Source organism: Alligator mississippiensis, chromosome 14 (assembly GCF_030867095.1).
Source record: "Alligator mississippiensis isolate rAllMis1 chromosome 14, rAllMis1, whole genome shotgun sequence".
In the NCBI taxonomy this organism is placed as follows: domain Eukaryota; kingdom Metazoa; phylum Chordata; order Crocodylia; family Alligatoridae; genus Alligator; species Alligator mississippiensis.
Window position 1 is genome coordinate 12297882 of NC_081837.1, and position 17086 is coordinate 12314967.

The 17086-nt window shown below is 42.5% G+C and overlaps 1 long non-coding RNA gene across 2 annotated transcripts in view; it reads right to left on the reverse strand.

Annotated features, from left to right (window-relative positions):
- LOC102571315 (uncharacterized) overlaps window positions 1–16323 on the reverse strand; it is a 41596-nt gene extending 25273 nt beyond the window's left edge. For both annotated transcript variants that reach the window (XR_009456545.1, XR_009456546.1), the window contains exons 1-2: window positions 16235–16323; window positions 13534–13688 (exon numbers count right to left, since the gene is read on the reverse strand). This is a non-coding gene — a long non-coding RNA (uncharacterized LOC102571315). The remainder of the gene's footprint in view (window positions 1–13533; window positions 13689–16234) is intronic.
- Between the last annotated feature and the right edge of the window lie 763 nt (window positions 16324–17086).

Consider the following 17086-nt stretch of genomic DNA (forward strand, 5'->3'; position numbering starts at 1 on the left):
AAGCATTGACAGGGGTTGCAAGGCTTCTGCAAGTTGGCTGGATTGTCAATGCAGAAAAATGCTGGCGTGGCTGAGGTGGCACAATTGGGACTCCAAATAGAAAGAGATTCAAACTCTCTTCAAGGTAAGGAGAGTCTTTTCTTTGACTCGAAGGCACTCTGCATTGGATCCCTACCGAATAATGAATAGGCTTCTGGATGGATTTCAATACCGGTTACCTACCAGCCAACATAATCATGTTACTCAAACTGCTCTTGGAATCTGGCACTATAGCAATGCCTAAGTGGCGAGAGTTGGCTTTATGAACCACTTCAGCTCCCAAGCTAGCCGCTAATGCATTGGGCCAAATCCTCAGCTGGTACAAATCAGCACAGGAGTGATAGCAGCCCTCTATGCTGAACAGAGCTAATCACATTTTCCTTATATACCGTGCACTCTAATCTCTTGTAGCCCAACAGGCAATCACAATATTTTACAGAAGTTATTTAAAAATATCAGGTCTGCATTATAACGGTTTTCTCTCTATTAGCTATTTGGGGGAGAGCAGGGATGGAGAACAGTGGGAGAGGGGAGGGTGAGATTAAATTAATTCTTCCTAGTCCTACTCTGTGTTTAGGACAGCGTTGGAGGGGAAGCGATCGGAGAAGAGACCTGGGTCTAGGCTACATTAAATGATTCCATTACACTCTGATCTGAAGGACTGAATAATAATGGTCTTTTTTGTGACGCTTGAACGTTTGGCTCTATGGCAAATGGAGCCAACTAAAATCTTTTGGATGAAGTGTTTATTCACTGGGAAAACACTGTTATAGTACAACTAAAGCCATTTGAGAATGTTTGCCAAAATTAGGAAGTAGTTTTGCACAGAAAAAAAAATAAAAGAGAAGGAAAAATTCGAATGAAAAAAAAATTGCTTAAGTTTGGGCCTCTTCTGAACAAGCTATTTTGAGTTTTCATTTGAACCAGATACTTTTGTCAATCTGAAACTCATGTTTGGTTTGTTTTCTTACTGCACTGACAAAGCCCTAGAAATTTTCACTTAGGGTCAATCCCCTTCCCTCCCTTCCCCCTCCTCAACCACTCCCCAACCCCAAATGGTTTTGGGTTTTCAGTTCAGTCACAAACTTCTCCAAAGAATCAAATCTTCACACAAGTCTAATAGTGGCGTTTTCTGCATTCCTCCTATTTCTTCTCTGAGCTTTCTCAGGACTGATGTCTACAGTGCTAGACTTGGAACTAAATTGCCCTTTGGGACTTTGATCAAGAGCTACCTTTAGCCAGCCTAACCTCTGGTGAGCAATCTGTCTGAATGATTAGTATAAACGCCTTTTGCACATGTTTCCTCTTAACAGAGGCAGGGTTGTGTTGTCACTCAGTTTTCCCACTCCAAGGTTTCTTTTGCCTTTTTGCTACAAAAAAGGACACAGTCCTTGGAAAGTGTTGCCTAGACTGACATGGCTACCACTTCTTATTTCAGTAACAGGGGAAGGAAAAAGAGATGAGGACAAGGGACCTCTGTTCTTTTGTGCAGAAGCTGGATAGTCTAAGAAGCTAGATTTTCACAAAAGAGAAAAAACACATAAAATAATCTTTTTTCTTTTCCTGCAGCCTGATTAGGACCTTCTTCCATCATGTTAGCTTCACCCTCACTGTCCTAAATTAGTTAACTCCTATTGCATCCATAGGAAAGGAGGAGGGGGGAAAAAAAAAATCAAATCAATGAAGAAAGAGAGGGTCATGATGTCAAAAAGCCAGACAGTGCCCCATTGTGAGAAGACAAGCGCATGAAACAACTCCGTGGTAATCATCATCTTTGTTATACTATTGTGCTATTCATTTTGGGGGAATCATCATTTTACACTTTATTACACAATGCTCTGTCTTTCTCCATTAAAATCAATGGCAGACTTACTAGGCAGCCTGTTTTGTTATGGTCTTCCAGGCAGCTCAGACACTTCTGGGAATCAGGAACAGAAGAATAATGCGTTTCAATAAGCAGCTTATCGACCAAGTAGGAGTTAAGTGAACCTGTGGTGTACTTCTGTAGTCTCGGTCTCTCCTCACATGATTATTGCACTTTACTTGTGCTTTGCCTTTGCTCCTTCTGCAATCAATACCTTACAACGACTCGCCTGATCCAAGGTATATACTGGGAGTAATGGGGGACCACCAGTGATTTATCAACCTGCTAACTGGCAACCCATCCTTCTGACTCCTTTAACTTGAAAAATACTGAGAATCCAAGTACTATCAAATTAACTAGTCAAGTCCAAGATTTTAATTCTAGATAATCAGAGGATATTTGGGTAGCCCTATACATTAGGGTTACAGCCTAATTGATGAGGGGAGGGAGCAAAATATGCTGGTTGTTTCTCCCTGAGTATTAGGACACCTAGTCTGAGGAAGTCTCAGGTTTCAGTGAAATTGTTGCATTTAGCAGGAATTGGCACCTAAATTTAATGGGCATCAGGCACAAAAATCTTTGAGGATCCTTGAACAACATGATCTGAGAAGCCAGGGATAACGTTTCACTCAGCTGACCCCAGGCTCTAGCTCCACATCCTTTTCTAACCGAATTCGTGTTAGACTCAGAAGGATCTACAACATGGTACCGTGCCCATCACAGTTTGACTCCTAATAGGATTATGCTCAACAGGCTGCATGTAGATACTAACCCATAGCAATGTGGAGACATTTTTTTTTCCTGTTAAATGCTTTTAATTGAAACATTTCAGTTCACAGAATCAAAGCTGTCCAGGGATCCGTGAGCTGGGAAGAATGTTAGGTTTAAAAAAAAAAAAAAAAAGATGTGAAGTTGTCAAAACAAAAAGGTCCCTTTTCTTGTTCAAAAGCAAAATCCTCGTCCATGAAAAAAAAATGAATTTAAAGAAAAAAAAATTACAAAGGTTCAAAATGGACAGGAGATAGTTTGAAATGACCAAAAAAAATGTTCTGATTGAGCCAATCTGAATGCTTCATATTTTCTGCTCATGAAAGTTTGCATAATTTTGACATTTCATTCCATTTCAGAGCAAGCAAATGCCTTAAAGAACCTTGCAAGACTGGAAAATCTTTTCCCCACAGGGCAATGCTACTTATCATGCCCAGGGAGAGTTCAGCAAGTTAAGAAGTGATGGCCCCATTTTCTATTCCTTTTAAATTGCAGCACGGATCAATTGTTCCTTCTATGATTGGGTGCTCTGTCACATGAACAAAAGAGCCAGCACTATAGCTGACCTGGACAGGAGCTGAGTAAGATTCCCTCGAAGGACACATGACCCAGCTGTGCACATTTGCTCCTTTATTATGAACATAGCAACCTAACTTGGTAAAACTCTGTCAGACAGATAAAAACAATGCGAATACCAGCACCAGTGGACTTTTGCAGTGGGAGGATGAATTTAGGTTAGCGGGGATACTTAGCAACATTATACAAGGTGATAACCAATAAATCAGATTAACAGAAGCCTATCTGTTGACTGAACTGGTAATTTTCCCAAATCATTTTCCCCATCTGCTTCCCCTTGCCCTATCTTTTTCTTATTTATATGGGACAATATTTGGGGCAAGGACTCTTTCTTTTACTATTTACTTGTGCAGTGTTGCACAGCGGGATCACGATTTTAAATGAGCAGTCGCATGTTAAGGATTAATACTGTTTCTGGCCTGCACTGCTTTGACTCGTCAGTAGAGGGCTTGCAAGCAGGAGCCTGGCTAGGTGTCAGGATACCCGAGCTCTATCTCTGCTCTGGGAGTGGGGACCTAGGAGCAATGCATTCTGGGATGCTGGAGGATGGCAAATCGCTCATTTCATCTCTGAAAAGCAGACTGAAGTTACTCTAACATGAGCTAGGTAGCACAGCCTAGAGTTAACCCCCCCCGAAGTGGTGTAGCTTGAGATTCTCATGTTAATGAGCTTTAACATGTGGATGCTTACATTTTAAGTGCCCCTAATATGGTCCAAGTGTAATGTGTAACTTCACCATAACAGAGGCCTAAAGAGAGTACTATAACACCACTTTTTACTTCTAAATTGTTTTATTATTTTTCTGATCTTGGAATAAAGGAACACATTTATACTGTAACTCCTTATTCTGCTGAATTCTCTTTTTTATTGACTACTGTTAACTTGGGAGCTAACTGTGTAGTTTTGGGAAAGGCTCCCATAACCTTTTAATGGTATTTTTGGAGAGAGGGGGAAGTGGTGACTGGGAAATTTTAGACGCTGGGATAACAACCCCCCCTCCTTGCCCCCCACAAACAATATGACTTCTCTCTAACACTTTGGAGCCTGTCTTATACTCCTTACATGTATTTGCATTACTTGCACAAAGAATAAGGGCCAACATCAAATACATTTCCAGCATTTTTTACTGTCTACTGCTTGATTTGATCTTTTTTTATATCATGATATACTATGGTGTGCTTTAATTTTGTGTAAACTAACAGAATGGATAATCTTATGTTTTCAGCAAAAATGATAAATTATATAAATGCCGTTATTTTATTATATGTAACGTTACTGATCTTTGGGCCCTGCTTTGTGTTCAAATTAAAGCTGGGGGAGGGGAGTACTAGATATGCTGGAGGGTAGGGCTAGGATTCAGAGTGACCTAGACAAATTGGAGGACTGAGCCAAAAGAAATCTTATGAGGTTCAACAAGGACAAGTGCCAAGTCCTGCACTTAGAACAATCCCATGCACTGGTGCAGGCTGGGGACTGAGTGGCTGGGCAGCAGCTCTGCAGAAATGGACCTGAGGGTGACAGTGAACAAGAAGCTGAATATGAGCCAGCAATGTGCCCTTGTTGCAAAGAAGGCTTTTGGCATACTGGACTGCATTGGTAGGTGTGTTGCCAATAGGTCAAGGGAAATGATTATTCCCCGCTATTCGGCACTGGTGAGGCCACACCTGGAGTACTGTGTCCAGTTTTGGGCCCCGCACTACAGAAAGGATATGGACTAATTGGAGAGAGTCTAGCAGAGGGCAACAAAAGTGATGAAGGGACTGGGGGACATAGCTTATGAGGAAACTGGGCTTATTTAGTCTGGAGAAGAGGAGACAGAGAAGAGATTTAATAGCAGCCTTCAACTACCTGAAGGGGGGTTCGAAAGAAGATGGAGCTGGACTGATCTCAATGGTGGCAGATGAGAGAACCAGGAGCAGTGGTCTCAAGTGACAGCAAGGGAAGTTCAGGTTAGATATTAAGAAGAATTTTCTCATCAGGAAGGTGGTAATACACTGGAACAGGTTCATGGCAGAAGCTCCCTCCTTGGAGGTTTTTAAGATCCTGCTAGACAAAGCTTTGGCTGGGATGATCCAGTTGGGGCTGGTCCTGTTTTGAGCAGAGGGCTGGACTAGGTGACCTCCTGAGGTCCCTTCCAACTCTCATCTTCTATGATTCTTTACATGTGTGGCTAGTCTACATTTACTGCTCAGTTAACCAGTTAATTGTGTAACTGTGCAATATGTAGCAGGGGCCATTTTATTGTATTGTTTTGTCAAAAACTATAAACCAGCTACCACTACAGTTCTTCTTATCAGGGGACAATTACCAAAGAGAATCTAGCTAATTTTTACGGCATCACCAACAACAGGGGAGCGTGATCCTGTCAGACCCTAGCAGAGCTCTCCATAGACCGGCACTTATCAGCTTGCATTCTTCAGGTGCCTTTCAGGGACCTCCAGGGACCCTTGCACTCTTCAGTTGCCCCTCTTCAGCAGTCTCTTGCCTTGGCCTCATGGCCACGTTTCCTAGGCACAGGCTGTGGCTGACTTGCACAGAAGTGGTACCTTGAAGAACCCAAGAATCCCTGTTGACCTCCCTTCTCCCTTCCAGACTTCACAGTAACTTAAGTACTCCCTTACCAAGGGCTGCAACAGCATGCTCAACTCATAATTTGATTCTTCACCAATCTGGAAAACTGCCTGGTTATTTAGGATGCCCACGATCTTTCTGCTACAGCTCACCATTTGTCCTCTTTTTATGATGAGGTCTCTCTGCTTCAGGTCACTTTCTTTTCAAATAGTTCTCTCTTATAACCTTCAGCCCTCTTTGTCAGGTGATTCCCTTATTGCTCTCCTGATCCTACTCCTCTCACCTGGTGTATTTACTCACCACCCAACAGGAAGACAGTTGCTTTGACCGAGACTGCAGCAATTTCTTGTCTACTAAGGTAGATGATCAAAGTGAAACCATCTTGTGTTAGTTCTGTGTAATCGCTTGGAGTTTGGTTCAGGATAACAAACTGAAAACAGTCTTCAAAATCAAATGGGAGTTTGCAGTCTGACACATGCTCTCCATAAGAAGGTATAGCCCAAACTCCTGGAATTCACACCTCTGCTCACAGATGGGGAAATGAAGGCAGGGAGAGACGGTGACCTGAGTGGGGAGGGGGTGGGTGGGGAAGGTCACACAGCAAGCCAGCGTGGGAAGCTCAGTTTAACATTAGGTACTGTATGCGTGTCCAATACTAGATTGTAACCAAGAGGCTCCTAGCTTTAATCTCAGTCCTCCAAATCATATTTCTATCCCGAGGAGACGTGCTCCAAAAAAAGAATTATATTTAGCAGTATTTATGCTCTGCCAGCGAGGAAGATGACCCAACATGTTTGGACGAAACACTTGAGGGTAAGGAGACCTGTGAATTGCCATCTTTCCAACACCCCTCTCATTCAGGAAATTGTAAATGTACCCGATTGACAGGCAGCTGCCGAAGTGCGTCTGACACCTGACAAGAGACACGCTTGGCTTCTCTTGTTCTCTAAGGTCTTTTTCTTTAATGCAATTATATGGTGCATTTTACAACAGTTATGAATAATGTACAACATTCCTAAATGTCATTGATTAAACCCTGTGCCCTGCAGCTCCCCCATGCATTTCAAAATTGCATAAAAATATTATTTAAGCTAAAGTCACCAAGCATTTAACTGACTGAGAGTTCGAGGTAAACACCCTGCTCAGCTGCTTCTGTGCACAAATGCTATTCTTGCACGAGCGTGGTATAAAGCATCTGATGTGGGGTGACAAAAAAGGTGTGTGTGTGTGTGTGTGTGTGTGTATGTGAGTGAGTGAGTGGGGGAAGATTTTCATTACACACCATGGCAACCTAAATTAACCTCAATAATCCCCATATTAGAGAGGATTACTCATTCTCTTATTTTCTCATAAGTACTCATGTATTTATTTGTGGAGTTCCCTTGGAGTTGCACTCACAGACCAGGATCTCATTGCACTAAACACTGTGCAAAAGCAAATCACTACAAGACAGAAATGAAAGTCCTGATACAGTAATGCCTTTCCTGGGCCATGATGTGCATTTTGAAAGGCCCGTATCCAAGAAGCAGACCTGAAAGACATCAAAAGGTAGAGAGACCTAATCCAAATTCCATTGGCCTCATTAGGGTTTGCATTAGGTCCATAAACAGCATTCCCATGAGTACAATGACTCTCTACCTGTCGTGACTTTAACAGCCTCCCTATTCTAAATCTAAGAACCAGTTACTGAAGGTCACCAGTGTTGTGCGCATAAATGGTTTTCACAACTAAGGTGAACCAATTTGTGGGGGTCTGGAACTGTTTTAAATCTAAAATGTTGGGAAAATAAATGGTTTCCCCTAAAGTTTGGGTTAATTTAAACCTAAAGCTGATGTCAGTAGATATCAAAATAAAAGTAAAGTTAAAGAAAGTTCTGTGAATTTAAAATGCCTTGACCAATAAAAAAAATAGATAGAATCACACAGTTCTGGCTCAAATCCTTCTGCAGTTCAGCCCTTGTACTTATTCATTAGGAGTGTGCGAAACGTGCCCGCTTCGATTCACATTTGGCCTGAATCAGGGACAGTGATTCGATTCGTTGATTCGGATCACTGTCCCTGATTCGAGTCAGCCGAATCCAAATCTGAAGATTCGACGCTGATTCACAGAATCAGTGTTTCAGACAAAGACACGAGCCGCACCTGCTATCTCGAGGTATGTAGAAAAAACATTTAAAGCTGTATCTACGTTCGCATCACTGAATCTCTCTGAATTGATTCAGAGAAATTAAAGGGTCCTCTGATTCGATTCGGATTCAGAGATTTGGTCACCGAATCTGGCCGAATCGAATCAGGGACCAAAGCTTTGCACAGCCCTATTAATCATAGCATTGTTCACTCAGCTACCCGGCATTGTTGACTCTCTGTTGATAAGATCTGCAGACACCTGCTATCAATGTTGGTTTGGAGATTTCATATAAGCAAAGACCCCGTATTCCAGAATGATATGGAGGAAAGAAAAAAGTTATTATACAGTAAGGAGAAAGTTGCAGGGATCATATCCTACCAGATTCAATATACAGCTACTTTAAGAGACTTTATAATAGAGAGGAAGAAGCAGGCAGAGAGGTTGGTGTATAAAGAATTCATTTGTTCTCCTGGGGAGTGGTACTCCCTTGTTTCTCCAGCAAAGCACTGCCATTTTCATGTTCAGTTAAATGACACCTTTTGATAATAGCCCCACTTGGCCCCAGATACTTAACCAGGAGGCCTCTAACAAGTTTGGCAGGTCTACCTGTGTTAACAGCCCCCAAAACTACAGGCATACTTTTTACTTCAAATTTGTCTTGCAGTGACAAAAGATTCAGGAAAAACTTTAGGGCAATGGGCAACGAACCTAGAGAAGTCAATAGGACTGTAATAATTAGAGCACTTGCAGGTGGGTCTCCAGCACATAATCAGATGTTAATTCTCTAGATCTCAGACGAGTTTTCTTGTGGCAGGAAATTGTGGGGCAATCATTGAACATGACCTCAGATGTTTCTGGCACTTAAATCTCCTCTCTATGCACTTGATCCCATTCTAGTTACATTCCTATTAAATAGCTGGAGCTTCCAGAGCTAGAGTTAGGATGGCAATTAATGGGCTTTATATCATCTCAAACCTGCAGAAAATTGAGAGGAGCATCAAACCTCCTCCATACTTATTGAAACGTACCACTTCAGCTCTTTGCTTCAAGCAATGCCTGCCTCATTTCCTGTCTGAAAGATTCATTCATCTTTCAGAGAGACTCTGGTGGGAAAATAATGACAGCAATGTACAGTGGGGATGCAACATTGTCTATCTCAGCACCTTGTGTGACCCTCACTGTTTTACTATGGAAGGAAAAAATAACCTATTTTGTTTATAGTCTTGACACGGCCCTCAGGTTTCCTCCTTATTGTTTCCCCGAGTTCATACTGCTGACACTCCACTAAGCTATTTTCCTTACTGAGACTCTGACAAAGGAGAAGACATTAATTTTAACATCAGACAAAGAAGGTGCATGATAAATAAACACTGAAAACCCCCAATGCATCATGCAGAATTCAATGTCCTTTGTTTCACCTTCCAGCCTCTGAGAAGCAATATCAGGGTAGAGATAGCACTGTTCCTTAAGTCTAGTTGTAGACTTTTTTTTTTATAATAAGGTGACTGACTTTTATTCTCTGAAAGCTTCTGAATGGTAGAATGATAAGCTGTTTTCTGCTCAGGCATTGCCCATTTAGCACCAGAGACCAGAGTGACAGATTTCCCTGGATAATAATTGAGGACTCTTTCCAAATGCTATTTGTGTTATCCCTTTGGTCCAACAGCTGCTGCCCAGCGAGGCTATAAAAATCCTCAGAGATTCACTACTTTGGACAGTTCTTAAGGAGAAATTTACAATCCTCTTCTCCTCATGGCAAACTTCAAATTACTTATGGGTTTCATATGATTGGTTTCAGTGTCTTAAATGGGAATATGGAAGGAAAACTGGGCTTTTCAGTTTGTCATTTCATCCATCTTCATCTCCAGCATGGGCAACTGCCCTGCACGATGCAAGCTCAAGTTTGGTATTTAAAAAGCAACATATTTACTATCTTCAGTGGAGCCCTACTGATTTCCATCCTAGTATTCAACTTTGTAATAACACTGGGTGCATCTACATGTGCATTTAATTTGAAGCAATAAACTCCAGAGCAGTTTGAGCTGGAGTAAATTCCTCCCAGGTGCAGAATCTACATGTGAATCTGAGACAGCAGCAATCTGAGCCAGGGTGGAGCAGTTTATGCATGAGGGCTCAGCCCCAGACCCTGGGCAGTGGCGTCAGGTAGCACAGAGGCTGGATGGGGCATGAGGGTGCTGAAAGTGCAGAGCTGTATGGCTAGGTGGCAGGCAGGAGTCTGGCTCCCTGCTGGTTGGGCTGACCAGGCACCATTTATGCTAGCGGTCAGCGTCTATGTGTGCATTTAATCACAGTAAATTACCCCACTATAAGAGAGTACTGTCCCCGACAGCACTATCTTATGGCGGCATTAGTTGACTGCAGCCTAATAGTATCACATGTGTAGACAGTGATGCTTTACTCTGCAGCTAATTACTCTGCAGTTAAGCACACGTGTAGACATGGTCACTGTGTATAAGAAGAGTGCCTTTTGTCCATAGATCTGAAGTAAATGTTGCAGTGTTCTAGGGAAGGGGTATCTATTAAACCCATTTTACAGATGAGGAGACAGAAGCACAGAAACTTGGGTATTTTAGAGATGGAAATAGGACACGTGTTTCAGAGAGAGATCTTTCTTGTGTGCAGCTCCAGATGCTGGAAGTTGAATTTTTCATCTGCTTATGGAAAAAGCCCCAGGGGCCATTTGCAAAATATGGGTCTTAGAATTTCAAAAACCTATCTGAAGTTGAATGTTCACAGGCACAGTTTTGGCTCGCAGCCCCATCTTTGGCAAAGGGACTTGACCAAAGATAGACGTATCTTGTTTTTGGCTCTGTTGGAAGCCGCGCTCATTGAGTGCCTCTGAACACAGGCAAAAACCCATATATGTCCGTCACAGAAGTTTGTCAGAGAACTCAAATATGAGTCCTGAGCCCTTGCTTACCTGGGCCGAGAACTCCCACGTGTTCGTGGCGTGTACTCCCCTTTCCAGTGTTGTACTGTGGATCCCATATACAATCTGCAAGTTGTCAAGCTCTCATTTTCAATTGGCACAAATTGACATTCAATGTTTCCCCTTCCTCCCTCTGTTAGATTTTTGGCAGATGCCTTTGGTAGGACTGGCAACTGCTGGCTTTCACCCCATTAGTATTCAATTATATTTCCCAGATAAACAGCTGGGGGCCTTCTTTTCAATGACAAATGTGTTTGATTTGACTTAATCACTACCACAAGGCACCTCATTGCTAATGTTCGCTGCAGTGGAGTTTTAATAAGGAGGGTGACTCACCCTGTTCACAGAGAGAGGAAGAGAAGGTGACTGGGAGAGAGAAAGAATGACAGGAAAAGGTGGAAATGAGTAGGGGATGAATAAAGATGCAGAGAAAGTGGTTTAGGCTCTGCCTCCATTTTTGCTGGTCACTATTAATTATGATGATCAATTGGCAGGAGTAGGGAAGGGGCATCTGCTAGCCCCGTGTTAAACGGCTGCCAGCAAACTTGAAAGGAGAGATGGGGTGATTTCCTCACCTCTTGTGGAGTCCATGCACCCCAAGCTAGTGCTTAAGCTCTTCCTGCTAGCAAAGACTTGGTGCTCACAGACACACATGTAGGAATTTACAGGACTAGAGTTTTCAGAACAACTCTGCACCTAAAGATGGAAACAAATCATCCAAAGCCCCCTTTTCTCACGTACTCACCAAAGAACAAAGGGGCACATTTTCATGAGAGCATAGCATGCTGGGCATTGTGTAGTCCTGATTGAAACTCTAAGGAAGAGTTGTTTTGAATGCTTTTCAATATTCTGAGGTTTCAAGGAGAGTATAGGCTAAAAAACATCAAATTATTTTTGATACATAGAGTGTGTCCAGGTCTAATGCTGGTCCCGGCACCCTCCTACAGGAACAATTTCAAGTGTAAATTATCATGTTCCTTAAGTTAATCAAAAACTGAAAGTTTGGGACAAGAACTGACTAGATATATATATATATATATATATATTTTTTACCGATTTGCACTGCCATAACTAATGACAGAATCTGGGTCTTTGTATAGTGACAAAGCATTCCCAGTCTAGTGCAGTAGAGCAAGGCTCTTCCTGCCTATAACGGCACTTGTTTTGTGTGGAATTTATCGTGGGTGACTTAAATACCCTTGACTCATGGAAACCAGATAGATATCAAAGCCATGAAGGGCTGTGAAATTCTAGGGATACAATATTCTTCTCTTCTTCCCTATCCCCATTAGCATTCTTTATTGGTATTGGGGTAAAACCTTTGGGTACCTGTAGACGTGCATGGAGAAGGTTGCTCCAATGTGCTGTAATTATAGTGCATTGGAGAAGACTTGATTAATCAGGTCTGCTAATTAGTGTGCCTCCAACAGCCTCTGCCTCCAATATTCTCTTGTATATCAGCATCCCTGTACTTTGAAATGGTGGTGGGGACACTTTAACTAAATCTCATTCGATGAGTTTTAGTTAAAGCACTCCCGCTGCCATATTGAAGTGTGGGGACACTCATACATGATATGGTGCAGGTACTTTAATTAGAGCGACTTTCAAAGCCGCTCTAATTAAAGCACCTCCCCCCATTCCCAGAGCATGTGTAAAAACTCCCTTTGAGTCCCATTATTCCAATGGCAATAAACTGAGCATGGAAGGAGCTTTTTAGAAGGAATGAGTTGGTACCTGGATCAAAATTTAGCCAGCTAAAGGGTTGACTAATAGTGGCCTAATTCTCAGATCTGCTGAAAACCAAGTGGAAAATCTCTTTGCCTTCAAGGGGAATTGTGGACATTTAATTACAGTCAAAGCTCCATCTCTCTCCTCTGCCAAATTACAAAGGCTTTTGCCTAACACCTACCATGTTCACCTCAGAGAATCTGAATCATGTCTGAATTTGTAGTCCAGTGGTCACAAACTCTTGGAAGACCGTTTTAAGCTGGACATAAGGAAAAACTTCTTTATTGTCTGAGTCTCCAGGGCCTGGAATAGACTCCCCCCAGAGGTGGTGAAGCATCTACTCTGGATACTTTCAAAAAACACTTGGATGCCTATCTTGCTGGGATTATTTTCCCCTTTTGACTTCCTGCCCCTTGGCCAGGGGGCTGGACCCGAGCTCACGAGGTCCCTTCCAGTTTAAAATTGCATTTCTTTCTTTCTTTCTATTTCTTAAATAGGGCAACAGTGCTTGGACTATCAAGAGCTGACCTACTATCCCTAGGAATATCTCTCTGCCCCTACAAAGAGCAAACACAAACTTCAGTTATGGAGATGCTGAGCGTAAGAACAAATCACTTGGAGCAGATGTTAGTCGTGTCACTTAATGCACTACTGGAACATACTCAAGCACCGTGTTGATCAGGGTATACATTATAGTGTGATGTGATGGTACTAGATGTGATGGTACCAGAAGAGTTGCGATTTCACTTAGGAAGAGCAAGAGAAAACACCTGAGATTTGCTTACCTGCTAGGTGAGACTGGAACGGGGTTAAATAAAGGATCATTTGCATCTTTCTCTTGAAACAGAATCTCTCACCTCAGTTAAGTGGAATCTTTTGCAATAATAATAATACAATATTTAGCACTTACATATAACAGCTCTCCTTCCAAAGTGCTCTACAGACATTAAATTGATTCTTCTCCGCCATTCCAGTGTGACTCTGAGTTTGGTCAGCATTCGGCATTAGCGGTTAGGCATAACTCCAGGATCTGGGAAGGGAATTCTGTCTTTAACCTGCAGTTACCTGAGCAAAGCAAGGGATTTTGTTATGGGACAGGGACTTCTGTTCTGGAGTGTGAACAAGAAAGCAAAAAATGAAAAATTCAACCCTTTGCCTGCAATTCTAGCAACCAATGGCCTTCTGAGCCAGGATTTCCAGCAATTAGGCAGGGAATTCTACATTTGACTGCTGTGTAGCTTTAAGGAAAAAAAAGAGGCATTTTAGCTGATTTTAGGTTAGATTATTTTTCCCTTTTAGAAAAACTCACATGAGAATGACAAATTATATGTGGAGCATAAGCCCAACACAAATTAAAAGATCCACGTTATAAACCTCTGAAAAATGGAGTTTATGAGGGAAATGGCAACTGCTCATTAACTCTAGTGGTGCTATCGGGGGCTGCTATAATTCTCAAAGCAATTTCTTTACAACTCAGTAGATTGCTGTAGGGCAAGGGATTTCTGGCGTGCGTGTATTTTTTAAGCAATGTAAGATGCAATACTATTTATTTTGGCAAGACTCGACATTATTAATATTATGATTATATCTGTACTGGCTATTGAAATAGATGCCCTGGAGAATAATTATAGGTGTTTTGCAAGTCTCGTGAAAACAGCCAATGAAAAAACTAGTTCCCATTTCCGATTTGAAATACCTGACTGAGCTGCCTTCGGTATTGTAGTCCACCGCATGCAACCCTGCTCGACAGATACCAAGGTAACGAGGAGCTACGCTGTTATATCATTTCAGAGGACAGTCACACAGTTCAGATTACCAGCACAAATTATATTTGACATGTCATTTAAAGCCAAAAGAAACCTTGTTAGAAAACCCTAGTGCTGTGACAGAGGTGTGGCAGGCGGCAGCAAGGAACTCTCTTCATTTCAATGGACAGCTTTTCTTCCCTCTGCACTATTCCCTTGCTTCCTTTGCAATGGGGAGGGGAACAGCTGCTTTTTTTTTTTTTTTTAAGTACAAAAAAAATCTGATACTATATCTTTGAGACCATGGTGTGATGCACTGTAGGTTGATTCAATGATGAGACATGTATGTATAACCTGAAGTTAATTGTAACTGCAGGGAATGGCAAGCAAGCGTGGGACTTCCTGTCACACAGGACATAGGAACTTTCCAGCTTGACTAAAAAAAGAGACCGGGTCAAAGTCATCTTTGGTATCAGCGCAGAGAAGTCAACAAAGTTACACCCATGGATGAAGGTGGCTCCTGTCCTCTTAAACCATGGGCTGCTAGGGGGAATCAGACCTTTTTAAGTAATTGCCATGATGAACTCATGAAAATGGTGACCGGACTGCATCATAATCTCATTCTGAATTCCTTCCCCCACCCCTTGGTTCTGCTTTGCATGAGTTAAGATGCTGCAGGTGAGGCTGAGGTATGATAGAGGAGGAAAGGAACATGTCTGTAGATGAAGGGATTAGGTATTGCAAATATATATTTTAAAAAGTCCCATGATCACATAGCACTCCACAGTTCATTCTTTAAATGCCAGTGCTTTTTCAGTTCTGGGCATCCATGGCTTAGATGCTTTTAAATGGGAAGAGCTTTTCCTCCCTTATAAATAACAAAACTTAGGTTATAAGCGTTAGATAATGCCACACACACCAAAGCAAAGAGAAAATAGTTTGGAGAAAGAGAAGTATTACTTAAATTAAATGGAGAGAGCAGAACTAACATCATGAGCATACTTAACGTATGGTCTAACGGGGGGGATAGAAATGAAATGGGAGGAAGAAGAGAGCACAGAAAAGGTTAGAAAAGGTTTCTCTTCAGTTGTTGCCTCATCAGCTAATGTGTAATAAGTAACAAGCTAAAACCCCAGTGAAGACAAGGCCATTTATAGAATTAACACAAGTTACCAGGGAGAGGCAAACCCTCCATGCTGCTTTGTCTTAACTAGGATTTTACCTTGCACTTGTTAGCCTGAACCAATAATGCCCCTTCCTTCCTTCTAGTGAAAAGGGGGCTGAAATAACAGGAAGGGCATTAGAGGTGAAGTGAGAGCAGAGGAAAGATGTGTGGAGGGAAAAGAAGCATCGATGTGTCTAGAAGCATAACGAATGCTGACAACCTAAAGAAAGGACACAGTTTACTAGGGCTAGGGACTGAAGTTACACATAAACCAGTTTAAGTGATCAGAAGCTGGTTTAAACCTGTAACAGAACAGAAGCTCAGTGCACACAAACCAGTTTCAAAATGGCTCAAACTGGTTCAAGATAAACCAGGTTGAATGTAGTATCAGACTTAACTGATTTGGGTCAAACTGGTTTATGAAACTTCTGTCCCAGATCCTTTCCTGGTTCAAGTTAAATCACAGTCCCCCAGCATGCTTGTCAACGCCGGGCTGGGCTGTGCTGTCTGCTTCAGAGAGCAGGGCTGGCCTCACCCCTCTGCTCCCTAGCTGGAGTCATGTGTGCTGGCTGAGAAAGGGAGGAGAGTGGAAGGGAGCAAGCCCAGCTGGGGATACAGGCTAGTCTACAAGGGGGAGATGCCCCCCCTCGGCAAACCCTGGTTGGGGTCTGGGGCCAGGGAAGGGGGTTAAACAAACTTACTGCTGGCTACAATTGTGGACTTCAAATCCCAGAGGCACCTGGAAGCACAAAGAGAAAGTGATGAGAAACCCTGCAGAGTCCTGCTGCTGTAATTCTGGACTGCAAATCCCAGAGACCTCAGGGGCAGCAGGAAGAGGAAATGAACACACAGCCAGAGAGCTGTGCTCTAGCACCCCCAGCTTCTGGTTTGAGCCACTGCAGGCATGTGGCTACATTTCCCAAATCAAAGGTAAATGTCTGTTTACTTCCATTTCAATTTAATTTGTGCAGTTTAGACTAACCTGCAAAGACTGAAATGATTCAGTCTCGGGCTTTTTGACTGTCTGAACCTAGCTGAGGAGGCAGGTGATGGTGCTCTTCCTCTTCCAACAAGCCATACCAGCTTACTTTACAAACACAAGGAAGGTCTAGCCCTCCATATCCTCTTGAAATAAACAGCTCTTCAGATCCAGCACCATGATGGAAGAGCGGGCTGTATTTCCAGTCAGCCTCAGGTCCTGGTAGCACAGATTCCAGAACAGCAGTTGATAAATGTATAGACTGAGTACAATTTGTTCTGGACAGAGAGAGCCCCATGACACCACTACAATCCTTGTATTATAGGATTGCAAGGCGTATGGATGTTAAAGGCATTTAACTTCACAATTCTTGTGTGATGTGGGGCAGTGCTATCACCATCTTATAGACATGGAATGAGGCACAGAGAGAAACCCAGAGATCCTACCTACAGTGGCATCTTTTTGCCAGTTTAACTTTCTGATAAAGAAGCATTTCCAGTTTTGATCCTGGACAGTCAGGTTGTCTTTTCCTCCAGAGACTAGAGAAAGAAGAGAAGCTGAGAGGGGTGTGATT